Source organism: Lactuca saligna, chromosome 4, assembly GCF_052625555.1.
Source record: "Lactuca saligna cultivar CGN05327 chromosome 4, ASM5262555v1, whole genome shotgun sequence".
In the NCBI taxonomy this organism is placed as follows: domain Eukaryota; kingdom Viridiplantae; phylum Streptophyta; class Magnoliopsida; order Asterales; family Asteraceae; genus Lactuca; species Lactuca saligna.
In genome coordinates this window covers 203,128,358-203,152,102 of record NC_136420.1, presented here as the reverse complement: position 1 = coordinate 203,152,102, position 23,745 = coordinate 203,128,358, and positions in this window count along the sequence as shown.

Genomic DNA, 23,745 nt, shown 5'->3' with positions numbered 1-23,745 from the left:
ACAATTGATCCTCATGATTCTAGGTGTTACAACTCTCCCCTACTTGAATTATATTTCTGACGACTGTTAAGCAAAGCAGACATTCCTATGTGTATATGTAATCCTAAATTGATTGGATAAATTTTTTCTCTAGTTGAAGATGAAAACTTGAACACAAAAGAAGAAACCCTAGGTTCTATGTATTATAATCGAAATTCACATAATCGAGATTAAAATACATAGCTTGACTGTTATATTGTAATAACAATCTAAAAACCTTGCTTGAAAGACCGTTGGCAGCAAGTGCCATAAGTGTCGCACCTTTAAGGGTTCACAAAGAAACCAAGAAACCAAGGAATAATTTAGAGAGAGAATGGTAGATCAAAATTTCAACTAAAGGCACTTAGAATCAATGGTTAGCCAAAATTTAGCGTTAAGTTGGTTTTATATAGGTGTTAGGAAGGTATTGGATAAGGCAGGTGTATCCAAGATAACCCAAATCCCTTAGCTTCCTCGGTAAGGCATCCATGGCACCCTTAGAGCCTAGGGAAACACTAGTAACTATTGAACATTGTCACATTTAGTCCCTGCAGTTTCAGTTAATTCCTTTAATCTTAAAATTAATTCCAAATAAATTTCCAATTAAATATTAATTATACAATTTGATTTCTAACTAATATATTATTTTCATAATACATTAATAAATCATTATTTTGATTTCTATTTAATTTATTCACCAATGTGACAACCAGAAATTTCCATTCGTGCAAACCCTACAGTCAAGCACTTCAAATAAAAGTCAAACTCATTTTTGCTAAATTTTTAGCTAGTTTATAGTCCGTTTGAGTTTTTTTAATATTAATTCTTCAAAGGAAGGAATAAAAGGAAGTATATTAGAGGATTATGGGGCAACAATATATCAATCAACACCATAATGAGGTGTTCACGGCCAAACATGAGGAGTTTGGGCTGTGAACCCTGTATTGGCCGTGAACTCATGCATATAGTATGAGTTTACTCTTCATTTTCCCATTTCCCAACTTGCAAGCTCAAGAACATCAACTTTTCTCTCAAGTATCATAACACCTTTCTTCCAATCTTCAAAAAACGTAAGTGTTTCTTCATTTGATTTGTTGCTATAACACTTCATCTAGTTGTTATACATGATTTCATCCATGAAATCCTCCCTTTTTCATAGATCTTCAAGTGTTCTTCAAAACACCTAGAACACCAAGAACACACACTAGTGTTCTTGGACCATAAACATGCGAACAAGCTCCTATATTGTAAGTACTCTTGTCCTAACTTGTTGTATACTAGAATGAACTTGTTTACATCTAAGAAACATCAAGAAATCTGGAATGGAATGGAGTTTAATGCCAGGGCATCTCCCAAGGCTGTAAACTCTATAAAAGGGTGCAATATTGCCCTAAACTCTTTCCTAATGCTTAGAAATTAGACTAGAACCATTCACAATTGAACTATGGACCTTAAACTACAAGTTTGTGGAGTTTGCCATGGTTTTACGGCCGTAAATCCACTAGGTCTGTAAACCTTAGGCCGTAAACTCCATGAAGTGTGGTCCTTGGGTCGTGATCCCCCATGCAATGCCATACACCCCTTTGATGCAACCCAATGGCCTTCTAAAACTTAAACCAAAGTGTTTTCCATGGTTTAGGGTGTTTATACTTACTTAATTAGAGTTATAATCTATAATTATATGCTTACATATGTCTTTATATGTTAATAGGATCATTGTGTGTGTTCAGGTCTTCACTTGACACCTAGCACCTTATCTAACGCTTCCATACAATGCACTTACTATAGGTGAGTTCATACGCCTTAATCAACCTTTTAAATGATTTTAAATGCTTTTATAGGGGGGGGGATACAAGTTAAATATCATAGTTATTATATCAATCACATGTGATTAATAACTATCAAACATATGTATTACTTTACTTTGAAACTGTTTTACTAAAGAAATAACTTCAACTGCTTATCAAACTCTTTTACATATTAAAATATTTACTAAACTCACTTTTATGTATCAAACCTTGTCTATTACAGATTTTAAACTTATATATTGTTAAAACCATGTCTATTGTATTTATAGTTATATAACTAAGGATTGAAGGACTTAGGACTGCCAACTCACTTTACTTCATGTTCCTTGTTTGGTTGTGAAATTACAGTACCCTATTGTTTGTCTGAGTGTCGTTGTATCCTTAGTTATATATTATGTATATATGTATAGATATAAAGACTTCTATCTTAGTTCAATACATTCAGTCATACAAACGATTCTACTACTAATTATAATAGGTATAGTTAGGGATATACTACTCATTACTACTAGTTCAATGAAGCATACGAAGAGTCAGTTCATTCATGAGTCAATACTTACTATTATGAGAAACTATACAACGATGCTATTTTGAGAAACTATACAACTATACTATGATGCGAGACTATACAATGATACTATTATGAGAACCTATAAAACTATATTATGATGAGAAACATTACATATACATTTACAAGTAAACAGAAGGACATACACCAACTTAACAAGTAGAATATGAGATTTACATCTACATGAAGTGGATTCCACCGTTGTGATGTTAGTAACCAAAGTCTCCCGGAGAGAGAGTGGGCATTATGTCTATACATCTATACGGGACAGACTATCCCGCACCTCAACTGTTAGCTATAGTCCCCGACCGACCAAGCCAAGGGGTGACAAATGTCACATTTATTTCGATGTCCTTCATCATCGTGTTTTACAGCCATCTATCAATATGGTTACAAATCTCACCTTATCTTGTAATTCATTAGCTTTAAGATAAGTAGTACTAAGGTAGTTTTCACATGCAAACTACAATACCATATCATTTTCCCTTTGCATTCACTTTGTGATCATTTCCCATAAACGATAATGTATAAACTATATTTTGATTAACGATAGTTACACTTGGGAAAATTATACACTTTTACAAGAAACAAGCATACAAAACAGTCGTACCCTGGTTGAAGGCAACTTTTAGTAGCAAATATTGGATTTTCTAGGAGTTACAAACATTTACAAACATTCACATACTTTTACTACAAACGTTTACAAACTCATACTTCAAACACTGTTTCAAACCTTTTGATACAAACAATGACACTAAAATACATATGAACTCACCAGCTTTAAAGCTGATAAACTCTTTCAAAATAACTTGTGCTCTTAGGTCATCAGTAGACAAGTACCAATGCTAGCTTTTGAGAAGATGCATCACATTCATGACTCATCTTGTATTTTGAGTTACATTTTTGGTATCATATGATATACAGAACACACTTGTATTCAATTATATTATTAACGCAATGGATGATGATGTTTGCTTGTTTACTATTATGCTGTGTTGTGATACTGTACATGATGTCCTCCACCCCTGAAAGTTTCCGCCGTTCCGTTTTGGGGTGTGACAGATTGGTATCAGTGGATCGTTTTGTGACAACCTGAAATTTCCATTTTGAACAAACCATGTCAAGCCAATAGAAGTTAGAACAGTTACAGTGAAATTTCAGACTTTGAGTATATGTTTGAGTCTTTTAGGTTTAGCACTTAAGGAGATATCAGGAGAGTGGATGCACTAGGTTTTTGTGCAACACTGTTATTCCAATACTCTATGACATTAGAGTTCATTCCGGGAATAAAATATTTTCTGTCAAAAATCTCAGGACTATATATAGAAATATTAACCAAATAGTTCATTAGTTACATCTCCAACTAGAGAAAATCTAAATTCTCTCTCACGGATCTTCGAGTTTTAACCCAAATCGTGAGTACACTTCTCTAGTTGTCTTATAATGCTTATAATGTGCTTAATAACTTATATTACATGGCAAATCTGTCAGATTCGAGAGTTTACCGCCCAAGAACGTTCTCGGAGAGTGAACTCCTATGTGTGGCTTAAATGCTACCTAGTCTTTTCCCCATGTTAGGTAACGAAATCAGGCTTGTATATAAGTGTGTTTACGACTAGAAAACAAACAAGAACACCAAGATTAGGGTGTTCACGGCACAAGAATTTCTTGGACCGTGAACTCCAAAAACAAAGGCTAAAGAGTGCCTAAACCACTCCTAAAGCCTTGGACTTTAGACTAGAATTATTCCTAGCTAATTTGTGGACCTTAAAACATCAAAAACCCATCCCCATGAGAGATTACGGCCGTAATCTCTAAGGGAAAAGGTTCATGGGCTGTGAACATCAATGAAGGGTACCATAGTGTGCCTAATGCCTTCATTAGCCTTATATAATTGTCTAAAACCTTTCCTAAATGAGTTTGGGACTTGAAAGCACAAAAAGACCCACTTCCATATGAGTGTACGAAAGTAAAATCAAAAGGAAATGGCCTTAGGGTCGTAAACTCCTAAAGGGAGTGTTTTAAAGCCCTAAACTAGTCCAAGGATTAAACCACCAAGTAGAACTTCTTCTAGAAATAAGGTAACACTTCAAAACAAATAATGTCATTATGTTTGAGAGCTTATGGCTGTAAACTAAAGGGTTTACGACCGTAAACTCCTTGTGTGGAGTTTATTGAAGAGTAAACGCATATATAGGGGCATTTGGAACCCTAAACCCCTTTAGCCTTGTCCCACAACAACTTACAGGAAACCCTTAGGACTTATAACACTTATACAAAGTGTTTTCATGTTCTAGATTGTCCCAACTTAATATATTAGTTATTATTTGGCTAATTAGTTCTATATATGCTCATTATATGATAACTAGGCTCGTGTGTGTGAACAAGTCTCCGTTTGCTACCTAGCACAATATACGGCACTTCAATTCAATCCAGTCACCACAAGTGAGTTCATACCTCTTAATCAATGTTTTAAGAGTTTTTAAATGTTTTATGGGGGGGATACAAGTAGAATTATACTAATTATCATATCAATCATATGTGATTAATAAGTAGTATTCAAATGATTGGCTATTCATTAGCCGTTTACTGAACCGTTTCCTTCAAATGATTTTTATAAACATTTTATATGGTTAAAACTCCTTATTACACTGTACATTTTACTCTGTATGTTTTATTTCAAACTTATTTACAATTGTGATTCAAACAAATATTTCCTTATACTAAATTGCCGTATCAAACCCATGCCTTCAAACCGTTTTATAGATAGTCATCAAGTCGATCTTTTCTTAAGATAATAATTATGTTCAAAGGTTTTACAAAACTTATTTATGCTTTTATATTATAAATTGCATGCCTCTATATGTAGAGTTATATAAGAAATGTTTAAAAGACTTAGGAAGGCTATCCACCCTATTTCCTTTTCGCGCTTGAGATGTGGTCTGGTGGGATATCGGGTACTCGTCCGAAGGTCGTTTAAATATTAGTTATATAACATATGTACATATATAGTTATAAAGGCCCTGCCAGTTCATTCCATGCCCTTGGGTAGCAAGGGTATACATCCATGTCCATACATACCAGTTAGATTACTAGTAAACTACCGTATGGGTAGTTTAGGAAGATACTAGGACTATTACTAGAACGCGATATCATACAATGAGTCAGTTCATTCATGAGTCAATACTTGCTAGATAGAGAGAACATACATTACAACTAGTACACACAGTACATTACTATACATGCTAGATAGAGAGAGAACACACGTTACAACTAGCACACGCAGAACATTACAGTACATTACTATACTATTACATAGATATGTTTTTACATGAATACGCTTACATGAGTATGTTTACATATATACGTTTACATGAGTGCTATTACATATACTTTGATAGGACAGGCATCCTAGGTGCTATAGCATACAACAAGTTCAGGATCTAACTATACCGATGAATCGCAACGCATTGTGATAGTTATATCGGGTATACATGATCATAGTAATGTGGATGTTCACAGCATGCATACATGTATGGGCATGTAAAGGTCTCAAAATCCCTTTGATACGAGAGCATTTAGCCTGGGATCTAGCCATCACATTATGCCTTATCCCTCAAATAAGGCAATAGGAGTACAGAGGCAGTTACTTATTACAAATACTGCAGTAGTTACGAGATTACCCTAGACTTAAGGTAATTAGCACGGTTGTAGTTCGACACTACACCATAGTATTATTTCATTTTCCCATTACATTCACTTCGTGAACATTCACACGATGCACGGTAATGTAGAAACTATATTTTTGGTTAATGATAGTAAGACTTGGGAAAATACACACTCTCACAAGAGACACACACAGACACTAGATGCCTTGGTAGAAGGCTACATATGGATCAGTTAAGTCTTGGTAGAAGACTCCCTGTTATAATAGTAGGAATCATAGGGATTTCTAGAGTTTTTCAAACGGTTACAATTGTTTTACATACATTTTCAATACTTACAATTCTTATACATACAAATTCTTATATACAAATTAAGACACTAAAATACTTATGATCTCACCAACTTCAAAGCTGATACTCGCTTTCAAAATTACTTGTATCCTCAGGTCAACCATAGACAGGTACCGATGCAAGGTTTAGAGAAGATGGTGCTCGTTCAAGACTCATCTTTCATTTTGATTTATATGGTAGTGTCTTTTATAATTTGACAGAACACACTTGTATTAAAATTATATTATTAATGCAATGGATGATGTTGTTTCTTGTTTACTACTTTTCATTGTTGTGATACTGTACATGACATCCTCCACCCAAGAATGTTTCCGCCGTTCTTGGTTTTGGGGTATGACTGATTGGTATCAGAGCATTGTTTATAGTGAATTAAGTATATCAACCAATAAAAAATATACCAACTATAAACCCAATTGGGATTAAAAGACTCTGACCAAGAGTTTATACTTTAAATAATAAAATATTTAAGTAAGTATATGTCTTGCATTCATACTAAAATCAGTGTCACTAGGACAGTACAAAAGAATTACGGTTGTTGGGCAACACAAGTGGGCTTAGAGACATATGGTCAAAACTGGGAAGATATAGCTTGATCACCTATATTATCCGAGGGTTGACTAGCATGTGCCTAAGTGTAGTTGTGTGGTTGCAACAAGTCTTAAATCTTACCAACACTACCACAATGAGAACAGTAGAACATAAAATTAAACTTAAAATACTATAGGAGTATTTGGTGTTACTATAAGTACTTTATACTTGAGAACTAAAACGGGATCTTCATTACTAAGTTGGTAGTTGCTAAGTGGATACACTAAGGCTTTATGTAATTAGGATGTTATAGACTTAGAATCTATGAAAATTTTACTTCACCCCTATTCTATGTAAATATGGAGTTAAGGTCACTTATTCGAAGGCCTATCCTGTTTCGATTACATATAACCGGTATGCACTTCACAAATAGCGACGTAACTAATGAATATTTTTCTAAATAATTATCTAGATAGTTTGTCTAATAATTATTTTCTTACCCCAATTCTCGCGTAGATAACATGGCTGGACTCCATGCCCACGACAACCTGTTCCTTCCGAACGAAGTTATTGCTGGATGATTTGGAGAAAACCAGATAATGATCATCCGATCCCTCTGAATGATCACCATGCTGAGGAGCTTTCAGATGGTGCTAACTCCGAACCCAAGGTTGAAGATCTACCTTAGGCAGCTCCCATTCCAATTCCTAACCCTCGTCCGAATTTTCATGGCCCGACGCCTCCATGGGTAGAATGTATGGAAACATGGAGTGAAGGTCAAGATCAGCCCATGCCATTTAATGGTGACCAAAGCTTTTATGAACTGAGCAATGAGGGCTCAACAGATAGAGTCTTGCCAATCTTGGTCCGCAGAGTGGCCCAAAATAAGATTCAAGGCAGGACAACCCTACATCAGATTACCAAAGTTGTCGCCGATGCTAGAATGCATACCCTCCTCACCATTCGTCTAGAAGATGCTCGCGAGAGATCAGAGAGAAACCATGAAACCCTACTGCAAGCACTGCTGTATCATGAGCCGAAGTCATAGAGCTCCGAGTATGGAAAAGGGTGTACGAAAGACACCTACTTGACATGGAACGTCAATTGGCTGAGCTGAGACTTCACCAGAGGGATGACCGTCGCTAGTAGTGGACGCTTTACTTTATTTTCCTTATTAAAAGGAATCGTTTTTCTGTCTATGCCCGATGTGGCATTTTCAATGAAATTATCTTGTACTGTAAGTACTTTAGGTTAGGTCTTTATGCTGTCAAGAACTATCTTCTCTGGGTATGATGTAAGACCTTTACAAGGTCATTTTCCCAAACTTTTACGTCATGAATATCAAAGATTTTGACAGTCGGCTAACTTCCATGTCCTTCTTTATTCAAGTACTCTCATCATACTTTCATTGGAGTGTATCTGAAACCTGCTTTAGTCAAGTCATTGGACTATAGTAATTTAGCTCCGGAGACATTTCCAAGTCTCTTTTAGTGGTTGGATCATGTTATTCGCCAACCATCGATACCTCAGCTTGAACGACAAACGTCTTGAGACCATTCTACAAACTTACTTCTACTCATTACTAGGATTGCATCATAGAGATGTAGGTTAAACCCTTCATGAACATACTTCCATTCTGTGCTAAGACTGCATCATAGGGATGTAGGTCAAATTTTCGAGAACACACTCTTACCCTTTTCTTGAGCAATCGCAGTACAGCTAGGGTCAACCAGAATCGCTCACAAAATCCTTATCTTCGTGTTACAGAATCATGTCGTCATTCGAAAGCAATCAGTCGAACAAAGAAACCTCCGCCTTTCCTATGGACGCCGCTACCTTCCAAACCGCAGTTACAAATGCCGTGATGGCTGCTGTGACAGTTGTCCTTGCGCACCGTAGCGCTATCAGCACAAGCAATGCTGATGTTGGGATTGAAGATTCCAATCGTAGTATCAATACAGGAAGTCATCAAACGGTAACAACCACATGCCCGCAAAAGTAGAAAAACAAAGAACAAGAAACGGAAGCGTCAAGCCCAGAAGGAACGCAAGAAATTTCCAAGGTGGAGTAATGAGGAAGGCGCTCGTGTCCACATAACACTGGCTAAACACCTCACTTCCACCACCAATGTTGGTGCTATCCATAAATGCCACCAGTGCAGTGAAATTGGACACCTCAAGAAGGATTTCCCTATAGCAAAGAACTCTGACGCGAATGGGAGGATTCTCAGGATCACAACTGCAGGAGAAACTACATCGGACCCCTCGTTAATGTAACTTAGGCATTTCGTTGTAACAGACTTATAAACTATCCAGAACTAGTGCAACTAGAGTCTTACCTTTTGCGAGATCCTGTTTGTATAGGGATGCTCATGTTGCGTATACTTGTCTTTTGTAGTATACCTTATTCGCATCAATGGACTTGTCGTAAGTCTAAAGTACTGTAACTCTGTTCATGGTTGCACGGTTGTGTTTTGTCTGTAAACATCTTATTTTCAAATCTAATGTCTTTAAGTTTCAGTATGATTTTGACATTATCATACGAATCGATTCAATTTGATCCTCACAAAAACAGCTTCATACATATGTCTCCTTATCAGTAAACTTCTTTTTAGCGAAACCATCATATCAGAACACCGAAGTACTCATGTCTGGAGTACCTCATAGTTATTTTCTTTCTGAAGAAATCCCCGAAGTACCACTCGTGCAATACGTCAAGTTTAATCCAAGGATTCATGCGGTTGATCTATCACTGAGAAATTTATATATAAGAATGATATATAATCAAGGTTCTACAGGTTTAGAATTGATGATTCCGCTTTAACTTCTTTTTCCTTGAAAGGATGTGAGCTTAAAGAAGAATCAGTTATTTGACTACCTTTTCAATCTTAATTATATATGACTCGTATACACGAGATTGTGATTGTGAAAACATGTATGAATTCTAATATGCACTTTAGGACGGAGAACCTCCCAAGTCTACGAGTAATTGCATCGTCATGTGAACCAACATAGAACCCAGTATGACTCCCGTAAACAGATCGCCCTATAGTCTAAACACCTACGGAGATACCAGAATAGTATAGACAACTTAACAAACTACACAAAAATAGAATTAGAAGACTACACTTCTCACCCTGGAGAACTCCGGTCTTATTCTTCCAGAGATCGACGGATTGCATCATATGTTCCTCGGATATCGAGGACTCTGTCAAGATTTTTCATTAGAAATCGTTATCTCTGCCTCGCATAGATGAAATGGTTGAGCAAACTCAAGGAAAGAATTACTTTCAGAAATGGATCTGAGATCCGAATATCACCAGTTCGAGTATTAGGGAAGGATGTCCGGAAGACTATTTCCGAACTCGATGCGGACACTTCGAGTCCGTAGTGATACCCTTCAGATAGGACCAATACACCCATAGTTTTCATGAGCTAAATAAGTAGGGTACGTCTTTCTTACTTGGATCAGTTCGTCATTTCTCCATGTAATGACTTATTGATATACCCTCGTAGTAAGAAGAAACCCATGGAAACATTTCCTTTAGAGGAACTTTTCACGAAGTTCTCTAGGCATTGAAGAGTCAAATTTCTATGACACACTATTAGTGGTGTGGCAAATTTTGAGTACTATTACAATTTGTCAGAACCGTTGAGAAATTTGTCGACGGCTGAGACGCCGACAGACATTCTCCAAATTCTAGGTCTTATAGACCTACTGTCATAGTTCATTCAGAACTCCTCGCAAATTACAGAAACCCGTAAGACTTTGACCCAGCAAGGAGTTCCCTTTGACTGGGAAGTTAAGCAAGAGAAAGAACCTTTGGAATTCCAAGTGAGAGACCAAGTTCTTTAGGAAGTCTCACTCTGGGAATGGCTTAATACTCTTCGTATCGCGTGGAAAGCCAAATCCAGGATAGATAGGACCTCCGAGATTCTTACCAGAATCGTTCCTGTATCTCGCAGACTAGACCTACTCCGCGAACTCAGTAACGTACATTCTACTCTTCGCGTCTCGATCGTGAAACCATACCTTTCCGTTAGGACTCTTGTAAGTCCACTCGTTGAGATCCTTGCCTTCATATTAGAACCGTAGTGACCCTCGACCGAGAAGTCAAGTGGACGAAGCAACACAGTCGCAAGTTGGTGAAGGTTCATTGGGATACCAATTGAGAACCCGATTTCACTAAGCAGCGCTAGAACCAATCGATTAGGAAGTTTCCTCCTCATGACTCGATCATTCATACCTACCTCCTTATCTAAATTCTAACTTCAGGATGAAATTCCCTTTAACAGGGGGATGGCGTGATAACCCGAAATTTCCATTTTGAACAAACCATGTCAAGCCAATAGAAGTTAGAACAGTTACAGTGAAATTTCAGACTTTGAGTATAAGTTTGAGTATTTCAGGTTTAGCACTTAAGGAGATATTAGGAGAGCGGATGCACTAGGGTTTTATGCAACAATGTTATTCCAATACTCTATGACAATAGAGTTCATTCCGGGAATAAAATATTTTCTGCCAAAAATCTCAGGACTATATATAGAAATATGAACCAAATAGTTCATTAGTTACATTTCCAACTAGAGAAAATCCAAATTCTCTCTCACGGATCTTCGGGTTTTAATCCCAAGTCGTGAGTACACTTCTCTAGTTGTCTTATAATGATTATAATGTGCTTAATAACTTATATTACATGGCAAATCTGTCAGATTCGGGAGTTTACCGCCCAAGAACGTTCTCGGAGAGTGAACTCCTATATGTGGCTTAAATGCTACCTAGTCTTTTCCCCATGTTAGGTAACGAACTCAGGCTTGTATATAAGTTTGTTTACAACTAGAAAAAAAACAAGAACACCAAGATTAGGGTGTTCATGGCACAAGAATTTCTTGGACCGTGAACTCCAAAAACAAAGGCTAAAGAGTGCCTAAACCACTCCTAAAGCCTTGGACTTTAGACTAGAATTATTCCTAGCTAATTTGTGGACCTTAAAACATCAAAAACCCATCCCCATGAGAGATTATAGCCGTAATCTCTAAGGGAAAAGGTTCATGGGCTGTGAACATCAATGAAGGGTACCATAGTGTGCTTAATGCGTTCATTAGGCTTATATAATTGTCTAAAACCTTTCCTAAATGAGTTTGGGACTTGAAAGCACAAAAAGATCCACTTCCATATGAGTTTACGGAAGTAAAATCAAAAGGAAATGGCCTTAGGGCCGTAAACTCCTAAAGGGAGTGTTTTAAAGCCCTAAACTAGTCCAAGGATTAAACCACCAAGTAGAACTTCTTCTAGAAATAAGGTAACACTTCAAAACAAATAATGTCATTATGTTTGAGAGCTTACGGCCGTAAACTAAAGGGTTTACGACCATAAACTCCTTGTGTGGAGTTTATTGAAGAGTAAACACATATATAGGGGCATTTGGAACCCTAAACCCCTTTAGCCTTGTCCCGCAACAAGTTACAGGCAACCCTTAGGACTTATAACACTTATACAAAGTGTTTTCATATTCTAGAGTGTCCCAACTTAATTTATTAGTTATTATTTTGCTAATTAGTTATATATATGCTCATTATATGATAACTAGGCTCGTGCGGGTGAACAAGTCTCCGTTTGCCACCTAGCACAATATCCGACACTTTAATTCAATCCACTCACCACAAGTGAGTTCATACCCCTTAATCAATGTTTTAACAGTTTTTAAATGTTTTATGGTGGAGGGGGGGATACAAGTAGAATTATGCTAATTCTCGTATCAATCATATGTGATTAATAAGTAGCCTTCAAATGATTGGCTATTCAATAGCCGTTTATTGAACAATTTCCTTCAAAAGATTTTTATAAACATTTTATTTGTTTAAAACTCCTTATTACACTGTATATTTTACTCTGTATGTTTTATTTCAAACTTATTTACAATTGTGATTCAAACAAATGTTTCCTTATACTAAATTGCCTTATCAAACCCATGCCTTCAAACCGTTTTATAGATTGACATCAAGTCGATCTTTTCTTAAGATAATAATTATGTTCAAAGGTTTTACAAAACTTATTTATGCTTTTATATTATAAATTGCATGCCTCTCTATATGTATAGTTATATAAGAAATGTTTAAAAGACTTAGGTAGGCTATCCACCCTATTTCCTTTTCACGCTTGAGATGTGGTCTGGTGGGATATCGGGTACTCGTCCGAAGGTCGTTTAAATATTAGTTATATAACATATGTACATATATAGTCATAAAGGACCTTCCAATTCATCCCATGCCCTTGGGTAGCAAGGGTATACATCCATGTCCATACGTACTAGTTAGATTACTAGTAAACTAGCATATGGGTAGTTTAGGAAGATACTAGGACTATTACTAGAACGCGATATCATACAATGAGTAAGTTCATTCATGAGTCAATACTTACTAGATAGAGAGAACATACATTTCAACTAGTACACACAGTACATTACTATACATGCTAGATAGAGAGAGAACACACGTTACAGCTAGCATACGTAGAACATTACAGTACATTACTATACTATTACATAGATATGTTTTTACATGAATACGCTTACATGAGTACGTTTACATATATACGTTTACATGAGTGCGGTTACATATACTTTGATAGGACAAACATCACTAGGTGCTATCGCATAGAACAAGTTCAGAATCTAACTATATCGATGGATCACAATGCATTGTGATAGTTATATCGGGTATGCATGACCATAGTAATGTGGAAGTTCACGGAATGCATACATGCATGGCCGTGTAGAGGTCTCAAAATCTCTTTGACAGGGGAGCGTTTAGCCTGGGATCAAACCATCACATTATGCCTTATCCCTCAAATAAGGCAATAGGAGTACAGAGGCAGTCACTTATTACAAATACTGCAGTAGTTACGAGATTACCCTAGACTTAAGGTAATTAGTACGGTTTCAGTTCGACACTACACAATAGTACTATTTCATTTTCCCATTACATTCACTCTGTGAACATTCACACGATGCACGGTAATGTAGAAACTATATTTTTGGTTAATGATAGTAAGACTTGGGAAAATACACACTCTCACAAGAGACACACACACAGACAACAGATGCCTTGGTAGAAGGCTACATATGGATCAGTTAAGTCTTGGTAGAAGACTCCCTGTTATAATAGTAGGAATCATAGGGATTTCAAGAGTTTTTCAAACGTTTACAATTGTTTTACACACATTTTCAATACTTACAATTCTGATACATACAAATTCTTACATACAAATTAAGACACTAAAATACTTATGATCTCACCAGCTTCAAAGCTGATACTCGCTTTCAAAATTACTTGTATCCTTAGGTCAACCATAGACAGGTACCGATGCAAGGTTTAGAGAAGATGGTGCTCGTTCAAGACTCATCTTTCATTTTGATTTATACGGTAGTGTCTATTATAATTTGACAGAACACACTTGTATTAAATTTATATTATTAGTGCAATGGATGATGTTGTTGCTTGTTTACTACTTTTCATTGTTTTGATATTGTACATGACGTCCTCCGCCCCAGAACATTTACGCCGTTCTTGGTTTTGGGGTGTGACACATTTATAGTGAATCAAGTATATCAACCCATGAAAGATATACGAACTATACACAGATTGAGATTAAAATACTCTGATCAAGAGTTTATACTTTTAAATACTAAAATATTTAACTAAGTATACATACATGCATTCATATTAAATCGGTGTCACTAGGACTGAACAAAAGTATTATGATTGTTGAATTTTACAAGTAGACTTGGGGATGTATGGTAAGTTTTGGGAGTGGCATAGGCTGATCAACTATGCTGGTCCAAGAAGTGATTAGCATATGCCCGAGATGGTTGTGATATAGTAACAAGTCTAAAAACTTACCAACAATATTAAATGAAAACATTTGAACAAAACATAAACCTAAAATACTATAGGGATATTTTGTGTTACAATAATCCTTATCTGAAAACTAAAAAGGTCTTTATTAGTAGGTCAATGGTTGCTAAGTGGATACACTAAGGTTATATGTAATTAAGATGTGATACACTTAGAATCTATGATCTTTGCTTACTCCCTGTTCCTTGTTTGGTTGCGGGTTTCGAGTTAAGATCACTTATTCGAAGGTCTATCCTATTTTGATTTCATATAACTGGTATGCACTATAGAAGTATTAAATTAGCTAATAAAGATCATCTTATAATTATCTAGTTAGTACGTCTATTAATTACTTCTTCATCCCCATTCTTGCGTAGATAACATGGCTGGATTCCATCCGCACGGTGACCCATACTTCCCTAGCCAATGCAATGCTGGATGCCTCGAGGATGAGCCAGAAGATGATCATCCAATCCCTTTGGATGATCACCATGCTGAAGGTTTTGTTGATGTTTCTGACTCCGAGTCAGAAGTGGAGAACCTACACCCATTGGCTCCTATCCCCCATATCCTAACCCTTGTTTGGCTTTTCAAGGCCTGACGCCTCCATCGGTGGAAATCATTGAAAACATGGAGCCTAGAGAAGAATCATTCCATGCCATACAATGGAGACCGAATCTTTTATAACCTGAGCAAAGGAAGCCCCACAGACAGGGTCTTGCCAATCCTGGTCCGTAGAGTTGCCCGAAACGAAATACAGGGCAGGACAGTTCTCCATCGGATCTTTAAAGTTACTGCCAGTCCGAGAATGCATACCATCCGCAACATTTATCTGGAAGATGCTCGTGGGAGATATAGGCCATGAGGCCCTGCAGCAAGACCTAGCTAAGACACCAGCTGAAGTCATAGAGCTCCGAGTACGTCAAAGGGTGTACGAAAGGCACCTGCTTGATATGGAGCACCAATTGGTTGGACTAAGAGTTCATCGGAGGAATAACCGTCAACAGTAGGAGATACTCTACACTCCTTCCTTTGGTATAAGGAATCATTTTCCTATCTATGCTCCAAGTAACACTTTTCTACGTAACTATCCAATCACTTTAGATGTTTTTTAGTTAGGCCTTTATGCTGTCAAAAATTTTCTTCTTCGGATATGATGTAATACCTGCTTCAAGGTCAATTTTCCCTTTTTATTAGATCTTAAATAGCAATGATATTAACATTCGTCTAATTCCTGTGACAATCCTTGTTCAAATACTTTCATTCTACTATCAATAGAATTCTATCTAAAGCTTATTTTCGCTAAATTGTTGAGCTGTGGTAATTTAGCTCAAGGATCACTTCCAATCATTGGCGAAGGTTAGATCATGTTACCCACCAACCAATGATAGCCTAGCTCGAAATACCAATCATCTTGCGACCATTCTATGAACTAACTTCAACTCTTTACCAGTGCTGCATCATAGAGATTTAGATCCAACCATCAAGAACAATTTAATAAAACGGAAAAATATACATTTACGTAAATAAGCAGAATACTTCTAGTGCCGACCATAATCACTCACGAATCCTTTTTCTTTCGTTTATCAGAATCATGTCGTCATCCACAAATAGACGGCCGAATGACGAAAACCCGATCCTTCATACAGATGTCGTTACCTTCCAAGTTACAGTAATAGCTGATGTGACCGCTGTCATGGCACAATTCCAATCCAACAGACCGAACAAAATTAAAGTCAATATTAACCCCTTAGGCCGAAGTAATATCCGAGGAAACCAACGAACGCCAACCCAGGTGGACTTCCTAACCCACAAACCAAAGAGAAAGAAACGAATATTCTGGGATAAGAAGAAGGGTAAAACATTTCGAAAGATATCCAAAAAACAAAAATCAAGGCCAACCTCTGTAGCCACGATGTCTATTACCACTACCACCGTTTTGACTAGTATCCCAATTGCCCATATCCCTGCAAATAATTATGCAGAAAATCTATCCAAATGCAAAACGTGTAATTTTCATCATCACGGAGTTTGCCGTGACTTGCAATGCAACAATTGCAACCGGCAGGGACACATTACTCATGTCTATAGAGCACCGACACGAACCATCTCCCAAGCAACTAGTATCAGGGCTAGACCGATTTGCTATGGTTGTGGTGAAACCGAACACTATAAAAGTAATTGTGAAAAAGGTAGGAACCACGAAAACACTCATGTCCCCATAACTCTGACCAGACATATCACTTCCACCACCGACACTGGCACAAGCTAGATATGTGATTTATGCAGAGACATAGGACACCTGAAAAAACATTGTCCAATAAAAAACAACTCTGGCATAAACGGGAAGATACTAAGGATCACTACTGTAGGAGAGACTACTCCAGACCCAAGTTGAAATGCTAGGGCATTTCATTATAATAGACTTATAAACTGGTAAAAACTAGTGCAACTCGAGTCATATCTTTTGTGAGATCCCGGAAGTCAAGGGACTCTCGTGCTGCGTATACTTGCTTTTTGTAGTATACCTTGTTCGGAACAGTAGTCTTGTAGATAAACTAATGTACTGAAACTCTGTAAAAGTTGCACCGTTATGTTTTTGTAACACCTTTCAAAATTAGTCTAACACCTTTATTCAGAGCAGTTCGACATTATCATGTAACTTGAGTCAATTCGATCCTCTTAATGCTAATCTCGTATGAAAATTGTTTTCTTCATACTTACCTTTCTAAGGGAAGCTGTCATTCCAAAACCCCGAGATACTCATGCGTAGAGGATCTTATGGGTCGTATCCTTCCGGAAGAAACCTCCCCGGATTACCACTCCTACAGTACGCCAAGTTCAATCCGAAGACCCCTACTCTATCGCTGAGAAGTGTATACTCAAGGGTGGTATATAATCAAGACTCTGTAGGCTTAGAATTGATTATTCCACTTTAACTTCTTTTCCTTGTTTGGATGTAAGCTTAGAGATGAATCATTTATTCGACTGCCTTTTCAAACTTAATTATATATAGCTTGTATACGCGATGCTTTGATTGATGAACCAAATATGACTTCTGATAAACAAATTTATGGACGGAGACTACTCAAGACTACGAGTGATCGTGCTGCCTTGCGAAGAAACTTAGGATCCAATCAAGTGCTTTTCCTGCTGATCGGGACAAGAGATATAAATAAAACATAAGTACCTATCCTTGTGTTTACTTCATGAGTAATCGTACTTCCTTTTAGATGTCCCCGACATCTATCCAGAAGAGCTCCGAGGAATTAACTCCACAACGTCAAGTTGAGTTTAGAATCGACCTAGTTCCATGGGCTACCCATGTAGCTAAATCGCCCTATCGTCTGGCACCCGCAAAGATGCAAGAACTATCCAGTTGACTTAACGAACAAAACAGCAAGAGCTTTATGAGACAAAGCTTCTCACCCTGGGGAGCACCAGTCATGTTCATTAAGAAGATAGACGGATCATTTTCGTATGTGCATTAACTACAGAGAACGGAACTAGCTTACTGTTAGGAATCATTACCCTCTGCCTCGGATAGACGATTTGTTCGACCAACTTCAAGGAGAGAACTACATTTCAATGATAGATCAGAGATCCATGTATCACCAGCTACGAGTGTTAGAGGAGGATGTCCCCAAGATAACCCTTCGAACTCGTTATGGACACTACAAGTTTGTAGTGATGCCGTTCGGATTGACCAATGCAACCACAGTATTCATAGGCTCAATGAGTAGGATATACCATCCTTACTTGGATCAGTTCGTCATTGTCTTCATAAATGACATACTCAACTACCCTCGTAGTAAGGAATACAATAGTAAGCATTTATGTCAGGTCTTGGAAATATTACGATCGGAGAAGCTCTATGAGAAGTTCTCCAAATGAGAGTTTTAGATTCAAAGAGTCAAATTCCTGAGCCACACTGCTAGTAAAGTTGGAATTCATGTGGACCCTTCCAAAATCAAAGCCATTGAGAACTGGTCAGCACCGAAGACGCCTATAGAAATTCAAATATTTCTAGGCCTCACTGATTACTATCATAGGTTCATTCAGAAACTTCTCTCGAATTACGAAACCATTTACGAGTTTGACCCAGAAGGGTTGACCTTTGACTGGGAAGAGAAGCAAGAGAAATCGTTCCAAAATGCCGAGGCGGGCCTCATGCACCGCACCAATACTATCCCTCCCAGAAGGGATAAAAGACGTCGTGGTCTTCAGCGATGCATCAAATCAAGGGCTCAATTGTGTTTTGACGTGGCGAGGTAAGGTCATCGCCTATGCCTCCCGTCAACTTAATACACTCGAAACCAACAATGCAACACATGACCTGGAGTTAAAGACAGTGGAAATTGCTCCGAAGGTCCGAAAATCATTCGGAAAAACAAGAGAGGAGATCTTTCAGATTTGTGAATGGTTGGAAGCCTCTAGAGACCGACATAAAGCATACGCAGACAAGAGGAGGAAATGAGACCACCCAAAATTTTCATTCGTACAAACTCTAAATTCAATCGCTTCAATTAAAAGTCAATTACATTTCTACTAATTGTTAGCCAATTTAAAGTCTGTTTGAGTGTTTTTAGTATTTATTCTTCAAACGAACGGAGGAAAGGAAGTACCATCTTGGGTCTTGAATTTGCAAAACCACACATACCACCCTAATAAGGAATTCATGGACAAAACTTTAGAGTTTGGGCCATAAACTCCCATGTGGCCATGAACTCATGCCTTAGGCATGAGTTTACTCCCCAAACTCATCATTTCTCACTTCCACCGTCAAGTTTACTCCCCATTCTCTCTCAACTAGCATCCGGTTCTTCACCCGATCTGCCGAAAACGTAAGTGTTTCTCGACTTTATTGGTTGTTATAACCTAACATATAGTAGTTATACATCATTTCATCCATTCATTCTTCCTTTTCAACTAGATCTTCAAGTGTTCTTTAAAACACCAAGAACACTAAGAACACACACTAGTGTTCTTGGACCTTAAACACCAAATTAAGCTTCTATCTTGTAAGTACACTTTCCCTAGCTTCTTGTGTGCTTAATATGAACTTGATAACACTTGAAAATCATCAACAATCATAAGAACAAAGGAGTTTACGACCAAGGATGTTCTTGGGCCGTAAACCCTTCTTAAGGTGGTTAAATGGACCATAGTCCCTTCCTAAGCCTTGGATGCTAGCTTTGATCCTTCCTAGAAGTGTTTAAGACCTTAAACAACAACCAAAACGTATCCCCATAAGATTTTATGGCCGTAAGCACATAAGGATATGGTCCTTAGCCCGTAAACTCTACAAAGTGGTGATCTTGTGCCCTTAATGCTTTCCAAAGGCTTGGACTTGATCATTGGATACTCAATCCTTACTTATAAGACCTCAAAACACAAAATGACACTTAGTACCATGAGTTTACGGCCATAAACTCATGGGGAAATTGTTGGGTTATGAGCATTCTAACACTCCTAAGTGTACATGCAACCCTAAATACCTTGGATCTATGTTTTCTATATTATACATGCAAATATGAACATCCAAGGTATTATCCTAATCTAGCATACAAAACAAGGGATATAACAAGATAGAATACATACCTTTTTCATGTAGAAATTCTTCATGAAGATTGAGTGCCTAGTGCCCCAAGTGTGACACCTCAAATGGTTCACACAACACCAAATACACTTGGAATAACTTGAGAGAATTCTACACTCATGAAAATCGGCTAGCCCTTTCTCTTCTCTCTCTAGTTGCCGATTTTGGTCAAGAATAAGATGCTTATATAGTTAAGGTTACACCATGTCAACCCTAATTGACATTGACTTTCATTTTCATGATCCATGGGTACAAACACACCATGGAGCATCCATGGAGCATCATATGGGTTTTAGCCCAACTAGATAATCCATGGAGCATTAGCCCACTATATAAGTATGGACGATTTGTAGAATCAACTGATATATATATAATTAGTCTTCATTTGATCACTTAATTAATCCTAGATTAATTCTTGATCAATACTAATTAAATAATCTTGTTATTCTTATTATTAATATACTAGAACTTATAATATATTAACAACCATAAGTGTATTATTTCTCTCATTATAGTCTATCCAAGTGCATGATGCCATGCAACCCAAATAGACCATGCCGGGTCGGATCAAGTCTTACCAATTATAGTTATGGACTTAGACATTAATCCAACAGTCTCCCACTTGGATAAGTCTAAAACTATTATTGCATATGACTTCAAGAACAATCCGGCAATCGTAGCTCTCAAAAGCTTCTGTCGAACATTGACCGTGTAGATGAACTCTGACCTTTGTCAATGACTTGTCCATTAGATAAGGGATCATACATTCCTCCATTCTAGATATCATATGGACTGAGACATGGATTATAATCATTCTCTCTGTCCATTTGTTGTTTCCCGATTTCCAATTTACGACGACTGAATAATTGAACAAATCAAATCAATCCTGGCCCAGCCGAGCACTTCCATTTGTCATCATCAAATCATCGAGGGGCCCACAGATATCGCTTTTATCCCGAAGGTAAAAGGAATGGATAAACTTCGACTCATATGGCTTGTTCTACTACTTGTTGAATCATACACAAAGGCACGTTTTATAGCACTGAGTTACCAAATGCGTTTTCGTGCAATCAATGTACAACCAACTCATAGTAACAACTCTTATTACTAGGTTTGAAGAATATAAGATATTATCGTCTCATGATCACTCGTGATAAAATCCATGAAGTGATTCCAATGAGCGCGGGTTGAATCCAATACTCAGAACTTATGAGCACTCATGAGTGTTGTAGCCCTTTGTCCAACACCTTAGACCTCTACAAGCCAACCCATGACAATCTTAATTCATATCTACTTCCAACATATGACCGACTGTGGATGGTTTGAATAACTTAGTCATTTCGGAAGAATAACCTAGTTTATTCAGGATGTCAAAACATGCAAAGTGAAACACAATAATAATTGAATGCAATATGGTATCAAAACCAATGAACATAAATAAAGCACCTTTTATTTATCACCATATGATTTCACATTATTCATTGTATACTGTTTCAGCTATCAACTTTATTCTTGAATTTAAAACACTAGTTGTGCCATGCTCCAAGCATGTACACTATGTTTTCTAAACACTAGTCATGCCATACACCAAGTATGCATACTATGTTTGTCTATTATCTTTACTTTGTGAACTAGATCAATTGAACATAACTTCAATGATTCCCTTTTCACACTCCCAAATCCTTACTGCAAATGCAAGAATTCACAATTCATGCCATTTACTAAAATCTATTAGATTCTGAACATATATGCATTGATCCTCTTGTAACGATTATGCACAAATTCACAAAGACTTGGCAACAATCATTACAGAGTATTCCAAAGGAGATCAACTCCTTGGAAACATCCTTCTTGCATTAAGTTTCCTTAATCTTACACAGATTGAAATTTCTGACTTTGAAACATTTCCAGATTCATTTTGACTATCACTTCTAAACAAGAGTTGCCTCCTCACAGTTTATGTCAATATGGTCCTTCCAGTATTATCACTATACTTCTAATTGTCCTTGAACAACCAATCATTGGTAAACCTTATATTGTCCTCGACAATTGTTTAATCCTTTTAGTCATATCCAGATCTAAACCTTTTCTCTTCTTAATGCCCCAGGCATTTGGAAAATTTTAGAAAGGATGAATATAGAACATGTAATCGACCCTATATCCGAAGCATATGGGACATGATTCATGATGTCTCACATAAAGACTAAACCAGTCTTTTGCTATAACATTTCCATTTCTATTTGCCAAGTTCTCATAATTTAGATTATGAAAAGGGATGCCGTAATCATAATCGAATTTTAGAACGCAAATAATGGACCCATATACAGAATTTCCTTATGTTGAGCCATTCCAACATGAAATTCATATATATATATATATATATATATATATATATATATATATATATATATATATATATATATATATATATATATATCCTTGACTAAATGATTAAAACCTCACGATCTAAGCTTATAGATTTGAGATGAAGTATAATTTCCTCTCCCTTAATTATAGTAAAACAACTCTTTCCCAATTGAAACCTTTTGTTTTCTATAATTACCATTGCTAACTTGCAATACTTATCATAATTATCATGATCACACAAACATGATGATTATTAGCATAACACTTATGCTCCCACTAGCTTTGACATGTACTCAGAAATCAGCTGACTTTCTTACCAGATTTCAGATTTCTGATACTAGATTGTTTTGATAAAACTTTATCAAAATCATACACCTTCCCTTAGATAGCACACTTGTGTGTCTAAACAATTATGAAGAGGGATGCCGTAATCATAATGGTTAGACCTTTTTGCCACTTCTCACAAGTCCAGGTTAGTGTGCTGGTAAACCACACACGCTCCATTAACGACTTTGAGAATGCAAATATCACAATTGTTATCTAGCTAAAATATTCTTAGTGAAAGTGTTTCCTCACCATCATTTTCATGAATCGGAGAGAAACCTTAAGACACTTAGATTTAATGGTGTATGTGTTCTTATCCATGTGAATTATCAACACCATAGTCACAAGACAAGGATAATGATAAATCCAAACTCATATGGACTTAACTCAATCTTAATTTCTTGCCACCTGGCAACTCAAGGGCCTGCCATTGCTTCCAAGTTGTTGTGCAACAAATTGAGAACTCTAAGAACTCATATGCAAAGCCAACTTTAACTGGAATGGGCACAAAATATGTCAACACGATAGGTTATAAACCGCAAGTCATGTGCTAGTGAAGAACTTCAGGTTCTATTCTTGATTACTTCTTGAGACTTTCAAGACCTTTAAGACTCCCATTGTC